The sequence below is a fragment of the Lepidochelys kempii genome, chromosome 15, assembly GCF_965140285.1.
Source record: "Lepidochelys kempii isolate rLepKem1 chromosome 15, rLepKem1.hap1, whole genome shotgun sequence".
NCBI classification, from domain to species: domain Eukaryota; kingdom Metazoa; phylum Chordata; order Testudines; family Cheloniidae; genus Lepidochelys; species Lepidochelys kempii.
The window spans coordinates 15156011-15180955 of record NC_136394.1 but is presented as its reverse complement, the minus strand read 5'-3'; the positions used below and the strand labels follow the sequence as shown (position 1 = coordinate 15180955).

General features: G+C 44.7%; 1 protein-coding gene across 1 annotated transcript in view; it reads left to right on the top strand.

Annotated features, from left to right (window-relative positions):
* Positions 1-24945, top strand: part of HIC2 (HIC ZBTB transcriptional repressor 2) — a 95392-nt gene that overhangs the window by 23765 nt on the left and 46682 nt on the right. Inside the window, exon 2 of the mRNA XM_073313415.2 lies at positions 20996-21139. The gene's annotated coding sequence lies outside the window, so the exon portion shown is untranslated. The remainder of the gene's footprint in view (positions 1-20995; positions 21140-24945) is intronic.

Genomic DNA, 24945 nt, shown 5'->3' with positions numbered 1-24945 from the left:
TAAAACAAAGCTTTATTTGAAGTGAAAACTTAAAAAAAAACAACAAAAAAACACTACAGGATTTAATTCCTCTTTTTACTATTCTCCATGCCCACCCCTCCAGAGACATGAAAAAGCCTATAACTATTGCATGCATTTTAGAATATTTCCATTACAGTTCTTTGACAAATGCTAGTAGCCACCAAATCTCTCATCCCCCTTGGAATCTAGGGTGTGTGTGTGTATCTATCTATAATAATATAAAGAGCCCTCATCTTTAAAGCTGCACTGGGTGGATTTTTTTCTTATTAATATTTTAAAAACTGAGTCTGACCGTTCTGCCCTCTGTGAGCTGTTTGTTTCCCCTGTCTGCTATGGGAGTGGGGGAGGAGGAGAAGTGAAGTATTCACTTTTTTTGTTTGTAGTTGTTTTTTGTTACTTCAGTGCTTTTAAATTAATTTCATGATCTTTCTTATACCCCCAGTTGAAGTAAGATTTTTGTTTCCCCCCTTCCCCCCGCTCTGCCAAGGAGAGAGAGAGAGCTTCACTTTAGCAGGCTTGTTTAAAATGTCTGAAGGATTAGTAGCAGGATTTTTCTCCTTTCTCGAAGTAAAAGCATTCTAATTCTACAGGTTCATTCTGTGGATGTTCTTCCTTGTAACATCATAGTGTTCATAACTCCAAATGGGCTTCAAATGCTCTGCTTTTTCAAGGGTGCACAAATTTATACCAGATATGTAATGTGCTTAATATTCAGCTGCTTCAGAGCCAGGGTGATGGGTTAAATACCCCTGGTGATGAGGACTATTCTCTATTAGATACATACATAGCTCCCGTTGTTTAGGATGCAGTGTTAAGTGGTTAGATCCAGGATTTGGGAGTCAGTGAACTTGGGTTTCTATTTTTACTCTGCCCCAACTTGCTCCATGATCTTGGGTGAGACACCTGACTTGTTTGTGTGTGCATGCCTCAGTTTCACCAGGGGTAAGAACACATCCCGATGTTCTGTAAATCACTTTGAGGCCTGTATACCAAAGATGCTATATAAATGCAAGGTATTAACCTATTAATTGTTAATAAGGTGTTACACATGTGCCTTGAGAGGACAAGAGACATGGTAGTTTTGCCCTCCACTTAATGGATTTGTTACCATTGCCCTTGTACAGAGCTTTTGGGGTAATTCTATAGACTGCCCTTTTTGGAGGGGTGGAAAGAAGTTAGTAAGGAACAATGAGATGTTCCGAAAAGCAGTTTTCCTGGCCATGATGTACAAGTTTGAGTAGGGTTGCCAGCCCTCCAGGATTGTCCTGGAGGTCTCTAGGAATTAAAGATGGTCATGTGATGAAACCTTCAGGAATACATCCAACGAAAACTGGCAACCCTATGTACAACTTTAAAGGATAACAGTAAGTAGTATTTTTTTAAGAGGCAAGGGAATCATTAATGCACATATACAGTAACTGGGTTTGTCAGTCACCCCGTGCCTGCTAAATTTGTCCTCCCCATTCCCAATCTTTTGAGGACTTTTTTTGTGATACAGACTCAGGATTTTGTTCTATTGCTGTATGGAGACATTCGATTTTTATGTACTGATTTGATGAGATAATGGAATAAACCTTGGTTCATTCATGCAGCCCTTTTTGGTCCAAAAATAAGTTTACTGTGTCAACTCTTCTTCTTTAATGAATTAAATTGACATATTGCTAACCATTTTAGACAAATTTATGTCGAATAGTAACTGAGTTAAGAAATTCAAATGAAGTTAAATAGTCAGTCATCAGTGTGGACAATAATGTAGTTTTCTCTGTTTTACAATAAGCGAGAGTATCTTTACTTGTAGGTTCTGGATTTCCTGGCTTTTATTAGCTAGTGTTGCAACTACTTCTAATGTTGATCGGTTTATTTGTCTCTTGTCTGTGGTGGTGCCTGCTGCTCGATATCTGGCATGGGTAGTTGAATGAGGACTTGGGGGCAGGAGGGGTGGTTCTGAGTTTGTACAGCACCTAGTACAGTGAGGTTCTGGTCCATGTCTAGAGTGCCTGGGTGCTATGATAATAGTTACTAATAATGCAACAATGGCAGCTGATTTCAAGCAGAGTGTCCGCAAAGCAGGGGTATGAGCGAGCTGGTTTTCCAGGATGCTGCTCTGGGCAGATATCCGGTAGCAATTTCTGTAGAGTACACCTCACAAGGCCTCAATCTGAGGGCTAATCTGGCTTGGAGCCAAAGCCAACGGGGAAGCTTCATCCAGAGACATGGGCCTAATTTCCTCAGCTGACTCAGAACCTCCTAGCTCAAGAGGAAGACAGAGGCCATTGTCTTAAATGCCCCTTTGGAGTGGATGCAGTGTGTCCTGGGCCTGAGGTTTACAAACTGGTGTATGAATTTGCCCTACCGCTCTGCTGTGAGAGGTAAGGCTCATCCAAAGGCTAATAGGAAGGAGCGCTAAGAAAACTAGGTTTTCTAGCTGCAGAAGCACTCGTAGCACAGGAGTGATTGGTTTGGGTGTGTTGTTTTTTTTTTTTAAGCTCGCTCTTGGGACCTTCATGTCTGGCGCTGTCAGTATTTCTGCTTTAAATCTAGCATTTTACAGTACAGTCTGCAAATGGCCGTTTTGCTGGTCCTTCTTTTCTTTTGTAACACATCTACTCCAGTGCACCCCTTCCCCCATTGAGGGGGGCTTAAAGGGCCAAACTTAGCCCCCTAAGCACCTACAACTGAAGTCCAAGTTTGGCCCTTGGTGTTCTTGAAGTAACCTACCCACTGCCATGCTCTCCTGCTTCCCACTATCCTGAGTGCAGGCCTGATGGGGAGCAAAGGCTATCTAACAGGGCTGTCTGTTAATGGAACTTGCTATCTAATATTCTACACTTTCCCCAGCATGTTCTTTCCTTTCCAGCTTGGAATGCAGGAATTGCTATGCCAGATCAGAACCAGGATCTGTCTGTCTAGTCTGGCATCCACTCCAATAGAGGCAAATGCCAGATGCTTCAGAGAAAGGTGACAGGACCAGTAAAAGTAAATTTTTAAGGAATAACCTGCTCATAGAGGAGGCAAGTAGTTGGTTTTATGTACTGAAGCACGAGGTCTTTTATCCCTCAGATTTGTATTCAGATTTGTGTAGCTGGGTATTCACATCCATTTTTAAATTTTCTTTTTTTTTTTTAAATCCTCCTAAGCTCCCAGCCTCTTGTATCTTGTGGCAATGAGTTCCATAGGCTAACTGCGTGTTGTATTTCAGTTTCAAATGCATTTTGAGTTGTTATTGGGGGGGGGGGGATAAATAGTGCCTGCTTGCCTTTCTTTCTTCTCTGTAGCATTCCTTGTTTTGCAAACCTCCATTATGTCTTCTCAGTGAACTAAATAGCTCCAATCTTTTCTTGCTGTACTCCTACAAAAGTCTTTTCATGCTGTAATTTTTTTTTTAACCTGAATCTCAATCTTTTTTTATTTCTGCTAGACCTGGAATTCTGTTGGTCATGCTGGATGTTCCACACCTTAAAATAACTTGATATGGAGATGGTCATCTCATGAGACTGTGTTCCAAGATGCTCTAACCAGACACATCAATATTTTTCCTGTTCAGTAAATCATTGCATAAACTCTTCCTTCTCTCTCTCTCTCTCTCTCTCTCGCCAATGAACGGGAGGGAGCTGCTGATCCATTCCATTCAGTACAGACTTGAGTTCAATAACTGAGTACCATCTATTGCAGGACAAGATAAGAACTCCCTATCTTCTCTCCCATGCCTAGTGTTTTCCAGCAGCTAAACCCTTTATCACAAACTACATGCATAAACAGTGTGTCCTGCCACGTAGCAATATTGCTGGTCGCTGGTGTGAAATAGCCTCAAAGCAACACAACACAAGGGGGAGAGGCCTTGTCAGCTCCTTGCTCGAGAGGAGCAAGACCTTAAGCAGCAACTCCGTTTCTGGTGTTGAGGCAGAAGCCAATTTTAGGCAGGACCAGTATCCACCTCTGGGGGTGGCATATCTTAATTTCTGATTTGCTAATTCTTCTGCAGTCACTCAGTGCCCAGGCTTCCCCAGCATTCTGAAGCAGTATTGTATTTAGCTTAAGGACGTTGCTCACAGAATGCTTCGCAATCTACACTCGCTTGAGAGGGGAGTTTTCTTCCTGGTGGAATATTCCATTGTGGCAGGCGTGTCTCTCAACAAATTTATTTTTTAAATTATTGATATAAATTAGAGAAATTCTTCACCCAATCCCCCACCTCACTGCCACCATCAGGGGAAAAAAAATGCTGGTGATAAGGACAATATATAAAACTAGCACATACTGTATTTGGAAATGGTGCCCTGCTTCATAGCATATTCACCTTGGCAAATACTCTTACCCTAAACCCCCGCTCAATGACTTGTATGCCAGCTGAGGGATCTTATTGCTCACCTGTGGTTAATTGTTTTCTGGCCTACTATACAACAGTATAAAGGTGAAATGTAAGACAGCATGTCTCGTGGTTAGAGCCTGGAAAGGGGAAATTTGGGACTACTTGGGTTCTCGCTTGCTCTGCCTTGGCGCAAATCACTTAACCTCGGCCTCAGTTCACCCGTCTGGAAACTGGGTATAATAAATCCTCCTCACTTCTGAAGAGTGCTTTGCTTTGAGGTCATCTGATGGAAAAACTATATAAATGCACGTATTTAAGTTACATAGTATGGCATTTGATATTATAGAGCTGTATTACAGAGCTCATAGTCTCTTTGAGGCAGGGATTCTGTTATGTGTTTGTGCAGTGTTCACCCCAAGGGGGCCTTCTCGGCATTACTATCCAAACAAATAATACAACTTTAAGATGTTTGAGAGTCCCTCTTTCCAGCAACCTGGCAAGAAGGTTAGTGGGCCTGAGCTAGGGAGTTCAGATCTGGATGCAGTTCCAGAATCAAACTTCTCCAGAGATGGGCTGGGGGTGGTTAGTCACTTGGCCTGGTCCCCTTCTATGTGAGAGTGCTCTGTGAGTTTCTATGTACTAGTGACAGGCTGTCTTTTTCTCTGTCTGGAACTGATTTAATGTTACCTTCTCTTCCTTCCTATGTTGTTGTTGTTCTTGGACCCAAAACCATATTGTACTCACACGCACATGGCTGTACCGTTCATGGTTCCAATGGATTGAAATAAAGTGGAGGGCAAATGCAGGACTACTGGAGTTCGCACAGACTTGTTCAGAACCTCGCAAGAGTGAGGCCAGGGGATGGCAGAGCCATTTCTGTCCAGAAGCAGTCTAGCATGCAGCTGACCCTTTCAGTGAGGGTTTCTGGGCTTTGAGTGGCATTAGCAATTGGATCAGCCTGCCCCCTCCTGTTTCTTTACTTCTGTAGCACATCTCCACTCCTCTATCACTGCTATAAGCCACTTGTTGTACAATTAAGACAAAATGCTTCAGTTTGGATCATTTCAGAAGAGGAAAGTCATTTTTCAGGTTCTAGGAATTTATTTTGTGATCTGAAAGGCTGTGTCTGGCAAAGGTTTATTTAGATTGTGCAGGACAAGCCAAGGGTGAGGGGGAAAATGTGCGACTTACAGCCATTGCTATGAGGACCTGCACAGTGAAATTCTGCTAGCTGCTTTGCATTTGGATGTGAAAGCAAAACCAGCAGAGTTGCACACGAAACTATTTTTTTGGATCGGCACTCAAGTAAAATTGTGTCTCTCTGGATGGGCATGCTTTGCTGCCCAGAAACAATTTTGTGCTCTCATTTTTCCTTTAGTAAGAAAGTGTGAAACTGGTCACGTGAGTTAAATAAACCCATGCAAACGCTGCTGAAGAAACTTGCTGTCTTCGTCAAGCTCAAGGAGTGCCAGGCCATGTGAACACTGACCGGCTAGCATTCCCAGCTCTATTTATTGCGCTGTGTCCCTCCGAGATGTAATGCTCTAATGGAAATTCCAGTAGACTCATTATAATCCTTTGCCTGGCGTCTCATTTCTGCTGGAGGACTAGTAGGCCAGGACCCACTGTATTGCTCCAAAACAGAGATGAAAATGTTTCAGCTGGAATTTCCAGTCGGCTGATTGTGTCTGTTTAAGAGCAGTGGGGAGACAGGTAGTACCTTTTGCTGTACTATTTTCTTTGTATGTGATTAGGATATGGGGACAGGCAGACCTAGGGAAAGTGGTTCTCTATGGATCAGTTAATGAGTAAATGCTCTTCCACCTGGCAAGAGGTGTGTCTGGAATAAAGGCTGCAGCAGCTCATGAGTGCAAAGGCCCTCTCTAGGCTTGTACTGCTTCTGAAAGCCTGGTTCACTGTATGCACGTAATATAAATAAAAATAACTTTTTGAAAACACCATTTAAAAAAACACCTCTGGCAAGGCACATGGTTAACTGAAAACAGCTTGGTGATGGCCACCTCATGTGTGTTGAAAGGGGACTGGAGGGGGGGAGTGGGGAAGAGAAGAAGTGGAGACTGTTCTCTCAGAACAGCCTCTTGTTTGTAGCATTCAGCTGCCCAAGCTCTAGGCATCACAACCTTGGGAAGTCCCTAGGGACTCTTGATATTTAGCCTTGGTTTGTGTATGTGGATGGAACGCTCAAGTACTAAGAAACCTGCACGAGCAGACCTTCAGTCCCCTATCAAAGGATCAAACCTACTAACTACACTTCGGCATTGCGCAGTTCTCCAGCTTCAGAAAACCAAAGGGCTCTCAGCGATTGACTCAATGGAGACCGGTTTCAGAATGGCAGCCACCTTAGTCTGTATCAGCACAAAACAAAACAAAAATGAGGAGTACTTGTGGCACCTTAGAGACTAAAAAATTTATTTGGGCATAAGCTTTCGTGGGCTAAAACCCACTTAATTGGATCTGATGGTTTGACTCAATGGAGTTATTTCTGTCTGTGCCCTTTTTACAAAGGCACTGATGCAGAAGACCATTACTCACAGACCAGTAAGGGGTTAAATGAAATGCCCAGGCCGAGACCCCTTCCTGTAAGAAGGCATTGGCTAGAGGAGGGTTTTGCTGCAGACACGGGCTGATGCACTCCCAGCCAAGATTGCAGGCTTATCAGTAAAGATAAACACAGTGGGGTTTCCAAAACCGTGGGCTCCAGCCACTTATTTGAGATCCTTTTTCAGAAACCAGGCAAAAATGCAAGATCGTCTTGGAGATAGGAGCTCCTTCCAGGAGAGCTGCCAGCAGGCTTTGTAGAAACAGAAGCCATGTATTAATATGTGGTTTGGAACAGGTACAAGCAATATTAGTTTACCTGCTTCAGAACAGTACTTGAGCTGTTGCAATATCATGTAGGGTTAGGTCTGTGTTCTTAATTATCAGCCTTTTGCTGAGCATCCAAACGCATGGCAATATCAGCCCTCCTGCCAGGGCTTTTTGCTGCCTTGACACCCCAGGGTTTTATCACCTGTCTGTTTACCACTCTGCATAAATACCATGTAGGTGCTTTCCTTTTTTCCTTTTTATTCTGATGCTAGGAGCGGGAGGATGGGGATTCATGATGCTTCCTCATACGGGTTGAAGTAAAAATGTCAGACCAGCTCTTGAAGAATTTCAGGACACTGAGGGCATGGCTACACTAGAAGCTTCCAAGTGTTCCCACGGCAGCGCTTTGACGTGCGAGTGTGGTCGTGCACGAGCGCTGGGAGAGACTCTCCCGGTGCTCCTGGTAATCCACCTCCACGAGAGGATTAGCTCCCCTGTCTACACTAGCGCCTTTGAAGCGCTCAGACTTGCTTGCTCAGGGGGGCGATTTTTCGCACCCCTGAGCCAGCAAGTTAGAGCGCTATAAAATGTAAGTGTAGACAAGCCCTGAGTGTAGGCAGTTTAAGTCTGTAAAAACTCTCATTCATACAATACCTATCTCCTGTATAGCTTATATATAACTGGTTTCTTTCCCTCTTTTCTTCGTCACTACCAAAAGTGTCACTTTGTGTGAAACTGGAGATAGATAAACAAAACTAGAATGGAGTAGCATCTGGCTTCTCCAAGTACCAACCCCGGAGTCAATACTAACAATTCAGATAAATTGGTTAGTCTCTAAGGTGCCACAAGTACTCCTTTTCTTTTTGCGAATACAGACTAACACGGCTGTTACTCTGAAAATTCAGAGGGTGTTCCAGATGTGTTAGGGGACTGGCAGTTTCTCTCCCCACAAAAAAAGTTTGTGCCATTCTGAAATCTCAGCCTGAGCGCCTCTGTTTTGCCACAGTGGCTGATTGACACGTGTGTGCAGCCCCTTTATACAGGACTAGACTTGAGTTTTAAAACCCCGACATTTCTGGACTGTGACAGCAGTTGGTTTGGTGTTTCAGGCCATGGTTTAGCTTAGTTACTGGCAGTTTAAAAATAGTATTGCAAACTATTGTACAAATCAAGTGGTAGAGAGATTTATAAAAAATTTCTCCCAATCTAAGAAAGGGCCTCAGAACTTGGGAACAGGGGAGGCTTTTGATTATAGGTGCCCAAACCCACATTTAAAACGGATTAATTTTTGCATTTAGATGACTAATGTTGGGTTCCATGTGCTAAAAGGTGTGAATGAAAAGGACTGCGTTGGTGTGAACATGGGATTTCCTGGCTCTGTACTTTTTGTATCATAGCAGTGGCACGAACTGAAAAGTGAACTAAATCGCCCTATCAGGAAAAGACCAGCTCCAGCCAAAAATTCTGACCCATTAGGGGGAGACCTGAGGAAGAGTGGTGTTGCTCGTTTGTGTTTGATCTCAATTGCTCTTTATTGCTGACGGTAGCATGTTAATGATGTCAGTGGGAGGTGAAAGATAGGTGAATTTCTACTAGGGCTGAGTGGCAGTTTAATTTTTGTCATCTGGGCTGCCGTGTACTCATAAAGAGGAATTTCTTGTTAGACTAATCTTTGGTCTTTGAGCAGTTTAAAGCACTGTGAATCAAAAAGGCTCTTGGTATTTGACTCAGGTGGTTTTAAGTTTTCTCCCCTCTCCCTGTTCTTGTATTTAAAACTGTGAACTGTTGGTGTTTAAGGGAAGTGACAAGTTCGAAATTCTGAGAATAGTCTGAGCCTCAGTGATCAGTGGCCATCTGTCGACCACAGCATGTTCAGCTTTTGTTCGACTTCTGATGTCGAAATCTCAAGTGCCTCCTGAATGCCCATTAGTTACCTCTTCCAGCAGGGACAGATAGACTCCAGCCTTGGTCAGGGGTATTGAAATAGACTTTCAATCCTTTCTTGGTCTGAGGTTTTATCCCACTGATGCAATTTGGGATCTTTTCTACATTGGACACCTACACGCTATTTGTTATGTTTTTGACTCAGATGAAGACTGGAGATGTTTTGCAGCATGGAGACAGGAGCAGCAAGGGAGCACTCGGAAGGGATGCTCAGCAATGTTTGTGTGGTTTGGAGAGTTGACCTAAATAGTCTCTGGGTCCTTTTTTATAGGCCTGTAAAGCAGGGATCTGCTAGAGGGAGCAGTAGGGCCACTACTAGGGTTGCCAACCCTCTCGGGTTCGCCAGGAATCTCCCAGAATTGGACTCTACATCTCTCGGAGGTTACTGAAGCCAAACTGGAAGATTTTAGGCTAAAAGTCCAGTGGCGCAGCGGGGCTAAGGCAGGTTCCCTGCCTGCCCTGACCCCACACCGCTCCCAGAAGCAGCTGGCATGTCCCTGGGGCGGAGGTCCAGGGGGTCTCTGCATGCTGCCCCCACACCCAATCACCAGCTCTGCAGCTCCCATTGGCCAGGAACTGAGGCCAAGGGGGGGGCAGGGGGGATGCCTGCAGGCAGGGGCAGAGGCCCCGCCCCCCCGAGGCTACAGGGACATGCCGGCCACTTCCGGGAGCAGCGTGGGGCCAGGGCAGGCACGGAGCCTGCCTTAGCCCCACTGTACCACTGACCAGGAGCCACCCGAGGGAAGCGCTGCCTGGCCAGAGCCCGCACCCCTCACTCCCTCCTGTACCCCAGCCCGGAGCCCCCTCCCGTACCCAGACTCCCTCCCAGAGCTTGCACCCTGCATCCCCGCCCCAGGCTCAGCCCAGACCCCACTCCACACCCCTTGGCCCCAGCCCAGAGCCTGCACCCCCCCTCCCGCACCCCAACACCTTGCCCCAGCCCGGTGAAAGTGAGTGAGGGTGGGGGGGAGGGAGCGACAGAGAGGGGGGATGGAGGGGGCAGGGCAAGGGTGTTTGGGTTTGTGTGATTAGACAGTTGGCAACCCAGCCCCTACTCCAGTGGTTTAATCCTAACCCACTTTCTTGGTTGGTAGGCTCCAGTTGTGTTCTGAATGAAAAGCAGTGGCTCTGTCCCTTCCTTTACAAAATGGGACTTCTCCATGCAGGTGAAGCATGTTTTGCTGGAGATGGATCATCCTTGATGTTTCTGCAACTAAATGCTTAAAAGTAGTGTTGAAAGTCAACAGTAAGCACTGTGCCAGGCAACTTTATTACAGTGCTGCTGTGCCCAAGACCTGTATTATAGACCTGGGCGAATTTTGCTTTTTATAAATAAATGTGAGACTTTGTAGATAGAGCATTGTTTTGCCACTAATTAATCCTAATTAAACTTCAGCTGACATAACTGACAGGTTTTTTTTAAGTCTGGGTTTATTTTCTTTGTGAATGTATCTAAGTAGTTAGAGAGGGCAGGTGGAATACCCCAGTGATGGGTGCTGTAAATGCCTAGATGGAATAAGAGGAAACAAGATACATGTACAGGGGGAAAAACACCTGCTCTGTGGAAAAACTCCAAATCAAGGAGAAGAGCAAACTTCTAAGGTTAGGACATTACGTTCTTTATCAAAAGCTGATGTTTAACTCACTAAAACTAAGACAGATGGAAAGTTGTTCCTGCCTGCTACTAGAATCTAGTGCCTCTTGGTCAGTGTTGGACACCTTAACCCTGACACAGTACCGGACTGATGTCCAAGTACACTTCCCTGGCTGTTGTGCCCTTCCTTTAGCGATCACCAGAGGGAATTTAGATGCTGCTACAAAGAAGTTTGTTTGGGGGAAAAATGTAAATCCTCTCATGCTCTGGTTTTGCAATGTATCTTCATGTCTGAGCCCTTAAATGAGATATGGAGATGAATTGGGTGCCAATTAACTGAATTCTGGGGGGCAGATGTAGGGGCATAGTGTATCCAATTTCCTCTAATATGACACTTTCCAAATTGACTTTTTTGGGGGGGCTGCTGTTCAGTGAGAGGGATAAGCCACCATGGAAGCTAGGTTTTTCTCTTAAAATAAAATCAGAAATCTGGGCCTGGGGAAGGACCTCAAGAGGTCATTTAGTCCATCCCCCTGCACTGAGGTAGGATGAAGTATACCCAGACCCATCTCTGACAGGAGTTAGTGTAACCTGTTCCCATAAAAGCCTCCAATAATAAAGATTCTACAACCTCCTTACATAACCTGTTAGGAAAAAAGTTTTAATATCCAATCTAAATCTCCCTTGCAGCAAACTAAGCAGATTACTTCTTGCCCTAGCCTCAGTCGACATGGAGAATAATTGATCAGTCCTCTTTTAAACAGCTTTTTATTTATTTGAAGACTGTCATGCATCTCTCCAGCCTTCTCTTCCCTAGGCTAAACATGCCCATTTCTGTGAACCTCTCCTCATAGGTCATGTTTTCTAAACATACCCCCCCTCCCGCCCCCAATTCTTTCCAGTTTGTTCATGTCCTTCTTCAAATGTGGAGCCTAAAACTGGACACATTACTCCAGATGAGGCCTCACCAGTGCTGAGTAGAGTGGAACAATTATTTCCCCTGTTTCACATATTGCGTGGTGTGTGTGGTTTTTTTTTTGCATCATCATCATTGACTGACTGTTTCAATTCGTGATCCACTATAACCCCACATCCTTTTGTGCAGTACTGCTGCCTAGCCAGTTATTTCCTATGTTGCATAGGAGCTTTTGATTTTTCCCCCTCCCTAAATATTGTACTTCTCTTTAGTGACTTTTTCATCTTGTTGATTTTTCAGACCAATTTAAGATCATTTTGAATTCTAATCCTGTCCTCCAAAGTGCTAGCAACTCTTCTGACTGTGGTGTCATCTGAAAATTTTATAAGCATACTCTCTACTCTTTCATCCATCATTATGGAAAATATTGACTAGTACCTGACCCAGGCTAGATCCCTGTGGGACTTCAATTGATATGTCCTACCAGTTTGACAATGAGCCATTGATAACTGCTCTTTGAGTATGGCCTTTCAGTCAGTTATCACGGTAGATGTGCAAAAGTCAGCTGGAAAAAGCTGACTAACCATCCACTTTCTGTGTAAGGTGTTGGTTTTTTGGGGTTTGATTCAGTGAGATGCTGCTACCAGTTCCATGTTTTAGATAACATGCCACTACCTAGACACAACACCACCCTTGACTCTGAAGGCGTTTAAAAGTAGGCAGCATGGACTCTGGATACACTAAGCAGTTCTTAACCCAGGTCATGAACATCCAGTATCCACAGTAATGATCCTGTTGCTTGTTTTTTCTGAAAATCTCCCACCATTGCTGTAGCACGAATGCTAACAACATAAAAGCATGTGCATTCTTCCTCGCTGCCCTTTCTGGACCTGTTCTAAGCAGTTAGATGATGCAACTGGAAGTGTCTGAGTCACGTCTACGTCATGGTTTCCACTGCTGCTACCACCATTAATAAAATCTAGGTCCCAGTTTTCCTAGTGTATATACAGCCAGTGCATGAACCTGAACCAGGGGTGAAAGCTTAATAGCAAATGTACAAGGCAACAAGCCATTCCAGCATTGTTCCAAAAAGCATGGTTGAGGTTAGCAAGCTTGTATGCAGGGATACAGGCTAAACATTTTAAAAGTGCTTAAGTGACTTAGGTCTTCCCTGGGTACTACATCATGAGATGCAGCAGGAAGGCTTGTGTGTTTAAATGACCCTTAAAGCAATGCTGGTGGGACCTTTAACTCTAGGGAGGACTGTCAAAGGGTAGGGACCACCGGAAAAGCAGCCAACTGGCCCTCCAGCCTAACCTGTCCCAGTAAAAAAGTTATGTTTATAGAAACACAAAGTAGGTGTTCTGCCAAACAACATGATAGGGAGGGAGAGAGGGTGGGGTCTTGTTCATGCCCTAAGCCAGTGGTCTCCAACCTTTGTATGCCCAAGATCACTTTTTGAATTTAAGGACAACCTAGGATCTACCCCACCCCTTCCCCAAAGCCCTGCCCTGCTCACTCCATCCTCTCTCTCTGTCACTCGCTCTCCCCCACCCTCACTCGCTTTCACTGGGCTGGGGTAAGGGTTTGGGAGGGGGTGAGGGGTGCAGGCTCTGGGAGGGAGTTCAGATGCAGGACGGGGTCCAGACTGGGGCAGAGTGTTGAGGTGCAGGAGAGGGTGTGGGGTGCTGGCTCCAGGAGGGGCTCAGGTCTGGGGCAGGGGCTTGAGGTGCAGGAGGGGGTTTGGGCTGCTGGCTCCTGGAGGGGCTGGGGGTTGGGGTGCGGCCTCCCGCCAGGCAGCACTTACCTTAGGCAGCTCCTGGTTGGTAGCGCAGCAAGGCAGGTTCCCTGCCTACCCCAGCCGTACGCCGCTCCCAGAAGGGGCCAACGCACCCCTGGAGGGTGGGGGGCATGTGATTCTGCACACCGTGCCTCTCTTCCAGCAACGCCCCCGCAGCTCCCATTAGCCGCAGCTCCCTGTTCCCAGCCAATGGGAGCTTCGGGGGTGGTGCTCGCAGGCAGGAGCAGCGCTTGGAAGGAGACCCCTGCCCCTCCGTCCCCAGGGCCACATTGGCCACTTCGGGGAGTGGTGTGGGGCCAGGGCAGGCAGGAAGCCTGCCTTAGCGGCTGCACTGCAAGAGATCGCAATTGACTAGGAGATTCTCTAGGATTGACTAGTGACGACGACTGCCCTAAGCAAAATGTGATGGCATGGGAAGGATTCAGATTCAGATGTGACTTAGTATCATTAGTCCCCATGACTTTCTTAGGCTATGTCTATGCCACAAAATTACGTGGACCTAACTTACATCGGCATACAGTCACCGCAGTTATTAAATCGCTTGCGTGCGCACACTTGGCTCCTTATGTCGGTAGTGCGTGTCCCTCACCAGGAGCACTTGTATGGATTGTCTTGTCAGTGCGGGGCATTGCGGGACTGCTCCTGAAAGCCAGCAACAGTTGATGTAAGCAATGCCGTGTCTACACTGACGCTGCGTTGACCTAACTACATCCACGTTGACTCTCTGCTGCTTGGGGAGGTGGTGTCGCTAAGGGCAGGTCTACGCTAAAAACGCTGATGCAGCTGTAGCGCTTAAGTGAAGATGCTGCGATGACCACGGGAGGGAGCTCTCCCATTGGCATAGTTAATCCACCTCCCTGAGAGGCAGTAGCTCTGTCAGTGGGAGAAGCTCTCCATCGACACGGCACTGTCTATGGGGGGTGGGGGGGAGTAGGTTGATATAACTGTCCTGTCCTCTCCTCCCCCCTGAGTTATACCAATATAGGTCTGTAGTGTAGACCTGTTGTAGAGAGGCACTTATGTTGGCGGTAGCCAAACTTAAGTGGAGACACTTCTACAGCTAGGTTGATGCAAGGCAGCTTACGTCAACCTAACCGTGCAGTGCGGAGCAGGCTAAAGTGATGTAGGAACTTACATTATACAGGTTTCAGAGTAACAGCCGTGTTAGTCTGTATTCGCAAAAAGAAAAGGAGGACTTGTGGCACCTTAGAGACTAACCAATTTATTTGAGCATAAGCTTTCGTGAGCTACAGCTCACTTCATCGGATGCATATGAAGTGAGCTGTAGCTCACGAAAGCTCATGCTCAAATAAATTGGTTAGTCTCTAAGGTGCCACAAGTACTCCTTTTCTTTTTACATTACACAGGGACTCTTGACAATTTTATTCAAGGTCTCCTTTGCCTGGCTGCCAACAACTGTCTTCCGTGCCTAGAATAGGAATCCTCTTCAGCAAGGTAAGGCTGCTAATGAGGCTCAGAATTTTACCCAGGAGCTGGGCTGGGAGAGGCACAGATTCCATTGCCTTTGATCCCCATTGTCTTTAATATTAAAGAATAGAGCTGTGGGACCCTACAAGAAACAATTGGCAAACAGCCTCTCTGGAAACCACTCTTGCTGCCTGGGGCCATACTGCATTCCGGAGACTTGCTGCAAAGAGCCGCCTTCTCACATGCCTCCCAGGCAGGGTAGGGGATGAGAGAGGCTCTGCTGTAGATCGCATTCTAATGCTGCCTCTGTCATTGGACTGCAATACTCGCGGAGAGTCATGGCCAGAGCCCGAGACCTTTCTGAAGCATGTTCAAAACAGTATGTTGGTGTTACTTCTGTTCTGGTTATGGTGGCTTAAAGCAGAAGCTGAGCCTTAACATATGTGTGAGATGGGGGTGGGGGGTTCAGTCATTCATGCTGCGCAAAAACGTATACTGTGTGTGAACTCCTGCCACACTATTGTACACGTTACTGGGAAGCAAACATCCCCCCGCATTTTCACCCCACTTCCCTCCCCTTTAACTCCAGTTGCTCAGTGATATTTCTAGAGGAGGGATATTTCTTTAGAGGAGAAGGAAGAGAAAATTCTTATTTCCCAGCTGATTTGGTCGATGTTCACAATGTTGTTCTATTATTAATGTGGTGTGTGGGGAATAAGATCTACATGATTGAAAATGTGCCCCCGCTAATATTAGAGAGATACTGTATAACTTTGCCTAAGGATAAAATGTAACTTTAATTGAAAGCTGCTGTAACCTGGTAGACAATACTCCGTCTCCAGGATATCTAGTTTAACTTTTCTTTTCTTTTCTTTTTTTTAAACACAGAACCAACTCCTATTGCTGTCTCTCTTAGCTCTACATGCCCTCTTTGATCCATGCATGGAATTCACTATTCCCAAGAGCAGGATGGATAAAAATCATATTTTTAATAAAAAAAAAAACCCTTACAGTTTTACTTAAATTAGATTTCATTTAAATAAAGGTTTTTTTTCAATAAACCTATTTAAAATTAAATTTGAAAATTATGACAACCTACATTAAGGCCTACACTTTTATTATAATCTATTAGAATAATTTAATACAAAAAAATTAAGCAGTACTTTTGCTGCCAAGTTTTGAAGAAAATCAAACCACTGAGCTGCTGGAAGTTACAGGCTAAACACCTGTAACCACACTTGTTAAAGAGCGAAACCAGCTTTTAACAGTCATCTCTCCCGCAGATGCAGAGAATATTTTCTTCATTTTAGTTCAGCTCATTTAAAAAAGTGAGGAAACCAACTGAGAGTTGAAACTGCAGGAAAGTTTGTTTTCCTCTTCCAATCTATGAATTAAAAACTAGGTGTGAGAGGGTAAGATCTACTAGTTCTAAAATCTTGAAGGACAGGGTGGCCAGAATCTATCAGTTCAGTTACTTAACTATTCATACTTCCTTTGCTTAATCAATTTTCATATCAAAACATCTTTTGGTAAGAAAAGAGTTAATATATCAGGCACTTTTAAGGTAGTTTAATTTAAAAAAATTAAAATTGTTTGTATATTTTGAATTGAATTTCCATCCAAATAGAGCTTGACACAAATCACATTTTTTTTATTTACTAAATTTTTTCTTGCATCTTCAAGCATTTTCTAACATAGTAAATGTAAAAAGTAAGAATCTGAATAAAGGTAAAGTTGAGCTATATAATTTAATTGTGTATCGATATAGTGTAGTCTCCTGGTTAGCAAAGAGAAGCATCAAAGTTAGTGAAAAGGCTATATTTAGTTGCAAATAACGTGTGTTAACAAGAATCCACCTACTTCAGGAAAATAAAATACAGTGCAAAATGAAATTTAAAAATCAATAATTTAAATCGGGGTTTCCTGCTTGCTGATTTAAATCAATCTACCCTGCCCAAGAGACAGATCCCTTGCCCATAGCCACAGGTTTTTATATGAAGATCTGTGTACTTCCCAAAAATATATTTATTCAGCGGCAAAAAACTACATTAACACAGAGTTACGGTTGCTTGCTGGTAGGTGAGCCTCTTGCAGAACACAGAGTTGAGGAAAATTTAAAACTTCTCAAAACCAGGAAATGCTCACTTAAGGTTGTCGATACAATCTTAACTCTGCCCTCTTTTCAGCTATGCCCCTTTAACACACAGTTGCTACAGTGTCCAAGCTCTTTGCGTAGCCTGCTCACACTCACTCACAGGATTCAATCTCAGGTGCCACAAGTCCTCCTTTTCTTTTTGCGAGTACAGACTTAACACGGCTGCTACTCTAAAAGGATTCAGTCTAACACTGTTAAAAGACAAAAAGGGTGGGGGGAGAGAAGTTGCCTAGGCCACTTTCCCTCTTTGGACAGAGGTACAAAGGTTCGGACTAGAAACATCAGTGGCAAGGTGTTCACTGGGGCAGTTGTGTCAGCACATTCCCTTGGATTATGCAGGCAAGCACAAAGTGGCTGCATAGAAATGGTTCTTTCTTTATCGGCGCATGCACACTTCAGTCCTTCCAGACTGCACATCTGTGCAAGCGAAGTGAACGTGTTCTTAAATACCATTCACAATTTGGGTTTTCCAAAGACTTAGTGGGTACCATGCACTACCTCGGGTGAAAATTGACTGATTGGAGACCATTCTGACACACATCACAGCAACAGTTTGATCTTCAGCTCCGTGCAAAACAAGATAAACCCTAGAAACTTTTTCAAAAATGTCTATTTTTTTCTCCAGGATTGTATCTCCGGAACCCCTGGCTCGATTGACTCCAAATGTGGGTCAGTGACCCTACCCTGCACTCCCACAAAGCATAGCAAATTTCAAGGAAATCCATGCAGGCATTTATACCCCTGAGCAACGCAGTTATCCCGAACTAACTCCCAGGGTAGACAGCACTATGTCAATGGGAGGGCTTCTCCCCTTGACATAGCTACTGCCTCTTGGGCAGGTGGAGTACCTACACCTCCTTTAGGTATCATTTTCACGGAAATGCTACAGCGGTGCAGCTGAACTGCTGCAGCATTTTAAGTGTAGGCAAGCCCTTACAATCATCGTCCTTTAAACAGGAGGGCTTGAGGGACGATGGAGGGAAAAGGCTCCTCTGCTTGGGCATCTGTAGCATTGGAGGCTCTGAAAGGTCCGAAGTGGCCCATTCCTCACACTGTGATGGTCTGAGCTGAATGAGAACACCCCATGGAGATGAATACAACCTGAAACAGCAGTGAGATATGTGAACTGCTCCATTCATCTCTCTGGGTGTTCCATCCCTCTCGTGTGCTTTAGAGCCTATGATATGGATGAACTGTACCTGTTCTCTGCACCCCCACTCAAATGGGCAGATCCTGGCTGGGGATGGGGCCTCTGACCCTTCCAGAAGGGTAGGCTCCCCCAGAACGAGCTCATATGGCGGGGGAGTAAGGAGGGAATCCGACCCCTATAGGTGGGCATGGTCCTTCCAGATCCTGGAGTACACAAAGGCAGTAACAACAGGGGCTCAGACACCCTCAGAGGGGCAAGCTCCCCATATCTGAGCTATATTAAAACCATGCAACACCCTATAGTTTCTCCCTTTTGTAGACTGCAGAGCTGAGACCCGGAAAGTTTGTGCGCTGCTTGAGTTAATATGGTAAGTCACTGTAAACAGAGATTAGAATTTAAGACCTGCTGATTCCTGGTCCCTGGCTCTAAGTTTGGCTACTATGATGTACCTAGTTTCAAGGCCTACTTTATTTGTTTTCTCCCACCGTGTCCGAAGAAGCAGCACAAACTCTTTTCTGGGAACGGAGTGCATTGCATGTCTACATAGCATGGACTAAATGGGTCCACAAATGAGTGAATGAAAGGAACTTGATCTTCTGTGGTCTTCTCCAGAAGAACTGTGGGGTATAGGAATCCCTATCTGCCAAATGAGAGGGGAGAAAAGGAGGACTGCCTCTGTAGGTTGCAGGTTTTTTTAAAAAGGTTTTATAGAGAAGCATTTGAGTGTGCCTTCAATCTTGGAGCATTAACCTTTTTGTAAAACGTCAGATTGTAAAGGAAGGATGGCAAGTTGTAATCCAGGTCAGACCTGGGCTATTTCCTCTTCCTCCATTTTTCACATAGCCTGTGGGATGAAGGAGCACAGAGGAGTGTGCTTGCTGTGCAGTTACCGTTGCTGGCTGCAAACGCCCAAGTTGTACAAGTGGTTCAAACTTTCATCTTTTTGTTGTGGAAATGAAATCTGAGACCAGGAAACCTGCCCTTAGTCACAAACAATGCGGTGGACATTACCCAAACCCAGCTGGAAATGCAAGTGAAGCCAAATCTGATCAAAACAAAAACACTTCCCCCCCCCCCACCCCGCCTTTGCCCTCTGGTGTATATAACCTGCTCTTACCAGCGGCTTCCACTCCTGCTTGCCCAGCTCTGTTTGTGAACGCAGGCCTGAGTCCCACACCTGGAATGCCCAAATCCAAATACTCCCAAGTGCTGTTGGGGATAATGTTTAAACCACAGGTGCAATTAAGCTTTTAAGTGGTAAGCCTATTTGGTGAGGGGCACACCTATTGCCCAGGACAAGCAATGAGAAATTATCAGTCTTCCAGCAGTATTTGGGGAACAGTTTGTCAGCTTGAAAGGGCTAGAAGACGTCACAAGATTCATAACTCTTCTGGTATTTATTGTAAGAACTCTGAACCAGCTCTGTGTCGATGGGCGATGCTGCCCCAGCACGGGGGAACTCTGTGTATTTGAATAATAAGTCGGGTAATGGATTGTGAAAATGGTGTTGCAGGGATCCAGGGCATCATCTTTATTGCCCCTTGAAAACTTGCTATAAGCACTTTGGTCATCACTGGAGGAGGAAAGGGGGCAAGTCCAGTTCCCTTCTTACGGATTCACTGACTCCTTCTGGTCTTGGAATCTATGTGGTCATCTAGTCTGACCCCCTGTGTACCACAGGTCATAGAACTTCACCAAAATAATTGCTAGAGCATATCCCTTAGATAAACATCCAATCTTGATCTTAAAAATTGTCAGTGATGGAGAATCCACCATGACCCTGGGTAAATTAACCACTGGAACAATTACCCCTACTGTCAAATATTTACTCCTATCCAGTCTGAATTTGTCTAGCTTCAGCTTCCAGCTATTGGATCGTGTTAGACCTTTGCTAGATGGAAGAGCCCATTATTAAATATTTGTTCCCCATGGAGATACTATGGCCATCCACCCCTTAGTGACGTAGTTCTGTTGATCTAACCCCTCATGTAGACAGTGCCATGTTCCCAGGAGAGCGTCTCCTATTGACATAGGTACTGTCTCTCGCAGAGGTGGATTAACAAAGACGACGAGAGAAAATGTCCCATCGACATAATCTTCACTGAAGCCTACGGCAGCATAGCTGCAGTGCTGTCTGTGTAGACAAGCCCTTAGACTTGTAATCAAGTCACCTCAACCTTCTCTTCGTTAGACTCAAGGAGCTCAATCTGTTTATTTTATCGCTATAAGGCAGGTTTTCTAATCTTTAATGATGGCTCTTCTCTGAATCCTCTCCAATTTATCAACATCTTTCTTGAATTGTCAGCACTAGAACTGGCCACAGTATTTCAGCAGTGATCGCACCAGTGCCAAATACAGAGGTAAAATAACCTCTCTACTCCTATGCGAGATTCCCCTATTGATGCATCCCAGGATTGCATTAGTTCTTTTGGCCACATGAACATGAGTTCATGTTCAGCTGCTTATCCATTATGACCCCCAAATCTCTTTGAATCACTGGTTCTCAGATAGAATCCCCTATCCCATATGTATGCCACACTCCCACAAAATAAAACTTCAGAGTTCAGTTTTAGACTTTCCTTGCTCTCCTTCTATACACTCTTTGGAGCCATAAAGACCAAGGAGACCATGCCCCTAATAATGCGACCCCAGCTCTAGAGAACAGAGACCATTGCCAAGAAGTGGAATCCCCTTGTTGAAGTGGGGTGGGGGTGGGTGTTTTGGTCTCTGTGGCCTTGGATAAGTCACTTAGGTGCCTAATGTTAGCCAAAATTTCCAGGCTTCAATAATTAAGTAAAGGTAGCCTGATTGGTGGTTTTATTTATTTATTTATTTTTTTCCCTTTCAGAAATGATGAGCACCCACAACTCACATTGAAGTCAACATCTTTGGGTCAAATATGCCCTCAATCACAGCCTTGCAATCTCGGTGACTTCAGAGGGACTGTTTACCCATCTATCAAACGGGTATACTATTTATAGCTGCGTTCAAGGTAGGTGAGTCATTGATTTTAAAGCAATTTGAAATCCTCTGATTTGGAAAGTTCGAGGGGAGTGCAAACTAGTAGTTTAATCCCTTTTTCCATTGGGTAATGGGGCTTTGGATGAAGCAGCAGAGAGAATACTAGCCTTGTGGTAGTGTCTAACTACAAAATGATACTAGAAATTGAAATATTAACTTTTTCACATGCAACCTTCGGCCTGAGAAGTACAACTTATTCTTGTCTATCGAATATAAAATACACCAGAACATAGATGCAAGGTGCTCTCTATTGCTTGTCATCCCAGTGACCTCACACCACATTATAGCTTTGCTCTTGGTCCCTGTGATGTCATCAGAAACTCGATCCATATAGACTTGAATGCTTCTACTAGGATTTAGAAATGTGATGTTAGCTAACGTGTCCTGACTAGCTTAGTCTGCAGAGGGTCTTAAAAGCTGCATGGTTTGGTTGCTAATTAGCACCAAGGAGGGAAATTATGCTGCCCGTCAGGATCTTTGCTATTTCTGCGCCTTTTGTCGTCTTCCCATCTTCCTTTTCCTTCTCTCTGCCTTCCCTGTCTGTGCCACCTCTGTTCTTCCCTACAGTAACTCCCATTCCATCTGCTCAAATGGAAGCATTAACTATTTAATTGCTGATCACTGAAGTGTTGTCATTGGGCTTCAGCATTAATATCCTAATGAGATTAATGGGGGGTGGGCAGTCAACATCTTTCAGGCTGCCTGCAGCCCTGGAAGGATGCTGCTGTCGGGCTTCACACACTTATTTGGATTGTTACCTTCATAACCATGAAGACTAGAAATGCTTTTTTCAAAATAAAAGCTTCAGATTTTGCAGTATTTGAATGTCAAAGGCCAGACAAGTCCATCGGCTGAGCTTGATCTGGCCTGCCTACCCCATTGTTTGACGCCTTTGGTCTAGAGGTTAGGGTAGTGGGTTCAGAATTGGAGAAGTCTGGACTCCATGTCCAGTTTCCCCCTTTATTGCTTTTTGGCCTTGGGCATTTCCCCCTTTTATTGCTTTGTGACCTTGAGCAAGTCATCTAACCTCACATCTGTGAAGTGGCAAATAGTACTGCCAAGCGCCATGAGATTCTTGAATCAAGTGACCTATTTAAAGACAAAGGACTAGTCATGTTATCTAGAGTCACAAATACCTTTTTCTAATGATTTTTCGGAATTGTACCCCGAGCTGAGGACGGGAGCTAAGCAGGAGGAAAAAACGGCACTTCTCTGGATAGCGAAAAATACTTGGTCTTTTAGCTTTGTGCTTCAGCAGAAGCAGGTTGGGTTTTGCCCTATCAACACCATGTGGTGTGCTGCTGGTGGATTGGGTGTCCCCTGATATCAGATGTTCTGAGCATCCCTGTGCTGGCTATATTTTTGGCTTCCATTTACATCTATAATACCTGTGTACTTCAGCCAGCTGTCGTATAATAACCTAAAAATTGGGGGGTGAGGGGGAGATGACCAGCAAATGGGGGTGGGTGGCTAGAATTGCACTTGGAACCTTGTCTGGTCTTTGGTAGGAAAAAGAGTGGCCTGAAAGATTCTGAGGACTTGAGAATGAATGAAATGGTGACCTTGCAAGAGTTAAGACAGTGATAGTTTGAACAATTAAGCGGGAAAAGGGATTTTTAGTCAGACTCAAACTCTTTTCATTAACACCTGTTTAACTTAAATGATAATCATTTTGGGGAGAGGAAGTTTTTGTTTAAGACTCTCTACACTTGCACCAATTAAGGAGTCCGTGCTCGCAAAATACAGCCTCAGAGACCCTCCTAATGACTAGTGTCACATTCCTGATATTTCCAAGGAGGGAGGGGGAAGAGGAAGATGACAAACAGGGGAAAAACCACAACTTTGAGAGAGTGACAAATACCGGTATCTATCCTATACCTTCTTTAGCCATCACAAAGAAGACAAAAAGCACACATGTCAAATGTTTAGAAGTCTTCTTTCAACTGCTAAAGACCATTAGCCCCCCTGAAAAGGGGAGCGCAAACTTCTGAAACAAAGCAAACTGGGTTGAAGTCCTACGCATTTAAAACAAAAAAAGAAAAAAAAAAATGCAGCTGCCTTCTTAACGTGCTTCTGATTCTGGATTCTGATTTCAGTTTTGCTACTGTAAATCTGGAGTAACTTAACTGGTGTGATGTAAGTGCAGCCAGAATCTGGTCCGCTAATTTTGCTGCTTCATCTTCTGTTGGTGACCTATTCGAGTTATGGACTGAAATTTTTGGCCTATTTTGTGGTGTTCAAGGGCCGCTTAAAATTATACTCCCTCTATCATCCAGCCGTAGTTTAGAGATGGCAGCGACCTATAAAATGAGATTTCTGTGTGTGAGTTTCAGATATTGTTACCAAAACATGCAGTGGATTTCCCTCCTTCCCCCTTGATATGTTTAATTTCCAGGACATATGACTCAACTGAATTTGTGTTGGAGTTTGCAAAATGGTCTGGATAATAGGAGAAAATCAGGTTGCACAATAAGGGTTCAAAACCGAACCACGAAACAGACGTTGCAACTCCTTATTCAGTATAACATCTAGTGACATGTGTTTCCCTCCAGCCCATCGTGAAAGTGGTTTCACAATTGAAATGAGCCAGGACAGGTATTTCTGCCACCTCCCTCTTTCTGGTGGCTGGACTTTCAGCCTCTTGCTTTTTCCACTGCACCCCCAAAGGGTGTGGGTATTAGGGAAAGGGGGGGGGGGGAGAGGCTCTCACACCTTGTTCTGCCTTATTGCTTACGCTGTAGAATCTCCAGCCTATCCGCCCAGTGCAGTTGACTGTATGTGGAGGAGGGGGAGAGAGCGTGTGTTGCAACCTCTGAGATCTCTTTTGCAGCTGCAGCACTTCTCGCTACTCCCCCCCCGAACCCCCCCAGACTGGTATGTCTGAACCATATCCTTCAAAACCAGTTTTCTAAGCAGATTAGATGGGTAGCAGAGACAGCTATGCAATCAGGCAAAAATGTGAGCTCAAGCCTTCATTTTTTTTGCAGTGGCCAGAGCAATAAGCGTCTCACACCTGGATATTTTTTCTCTGTCTCTCCAACATGTTGTAGTCTGTCCGTTGCTGTAGAGTGGAACTAAAAGTTCATCCTAGGCACTAATAATGTTACAATTTAATATTGAGCAGGGAGGTGACTGGTTCCATGTGGTGAATAACTGTATCCAGGAAGCAGTTTCCTACTGCTTCAAACGTGAATTCCTTCTGCTATCAGGGAGCCAATGTCCCTCCCTGTATGTTCTGAAGTTCTTGATGGGATTCTACTGTGAAAGGTTATGTGGGCCTAGCAGCATAGGTCATGGATATGGAAAAAACCCACACCCTGACCAATGTAGCTATGCTGACATAGTTCCATCTACACTGGGGCTTATGTCAACTTAAGAGGCGTCTGCTGACCTAGCCAACGTCGTTCAGGAAAAAAAATGCTCCTGTTGGCATAGGCGTCTATATTACAGCACTACGTGAGAGTGTAGAAAACTCTCTCCAGTATCCTGAGTCAGCCGTGCTGACACACTTGGTTTCATTGGTCTTGCTACTGTTGAAACCAGGGCTCCCTGGTTCAACATCAAAAGACTTTTTGTAAGCATCAGTAGTGGTTTCAGGTCTGGCTCGTTCTGTATGCAAGCGACTATAAAATGCATTCAGGGTTCTCTTAATCTCGGTTTGGAAAAACTTACTTAACCGTTCTTGCAGAGTGAACGGGCAACTGGGATCGGTTAGAGGGCTGAGTAGCAGGTCCGGGGTCGGAAGGATTGAGTGAGCTGCTGTCTTCCTTTCTGGAG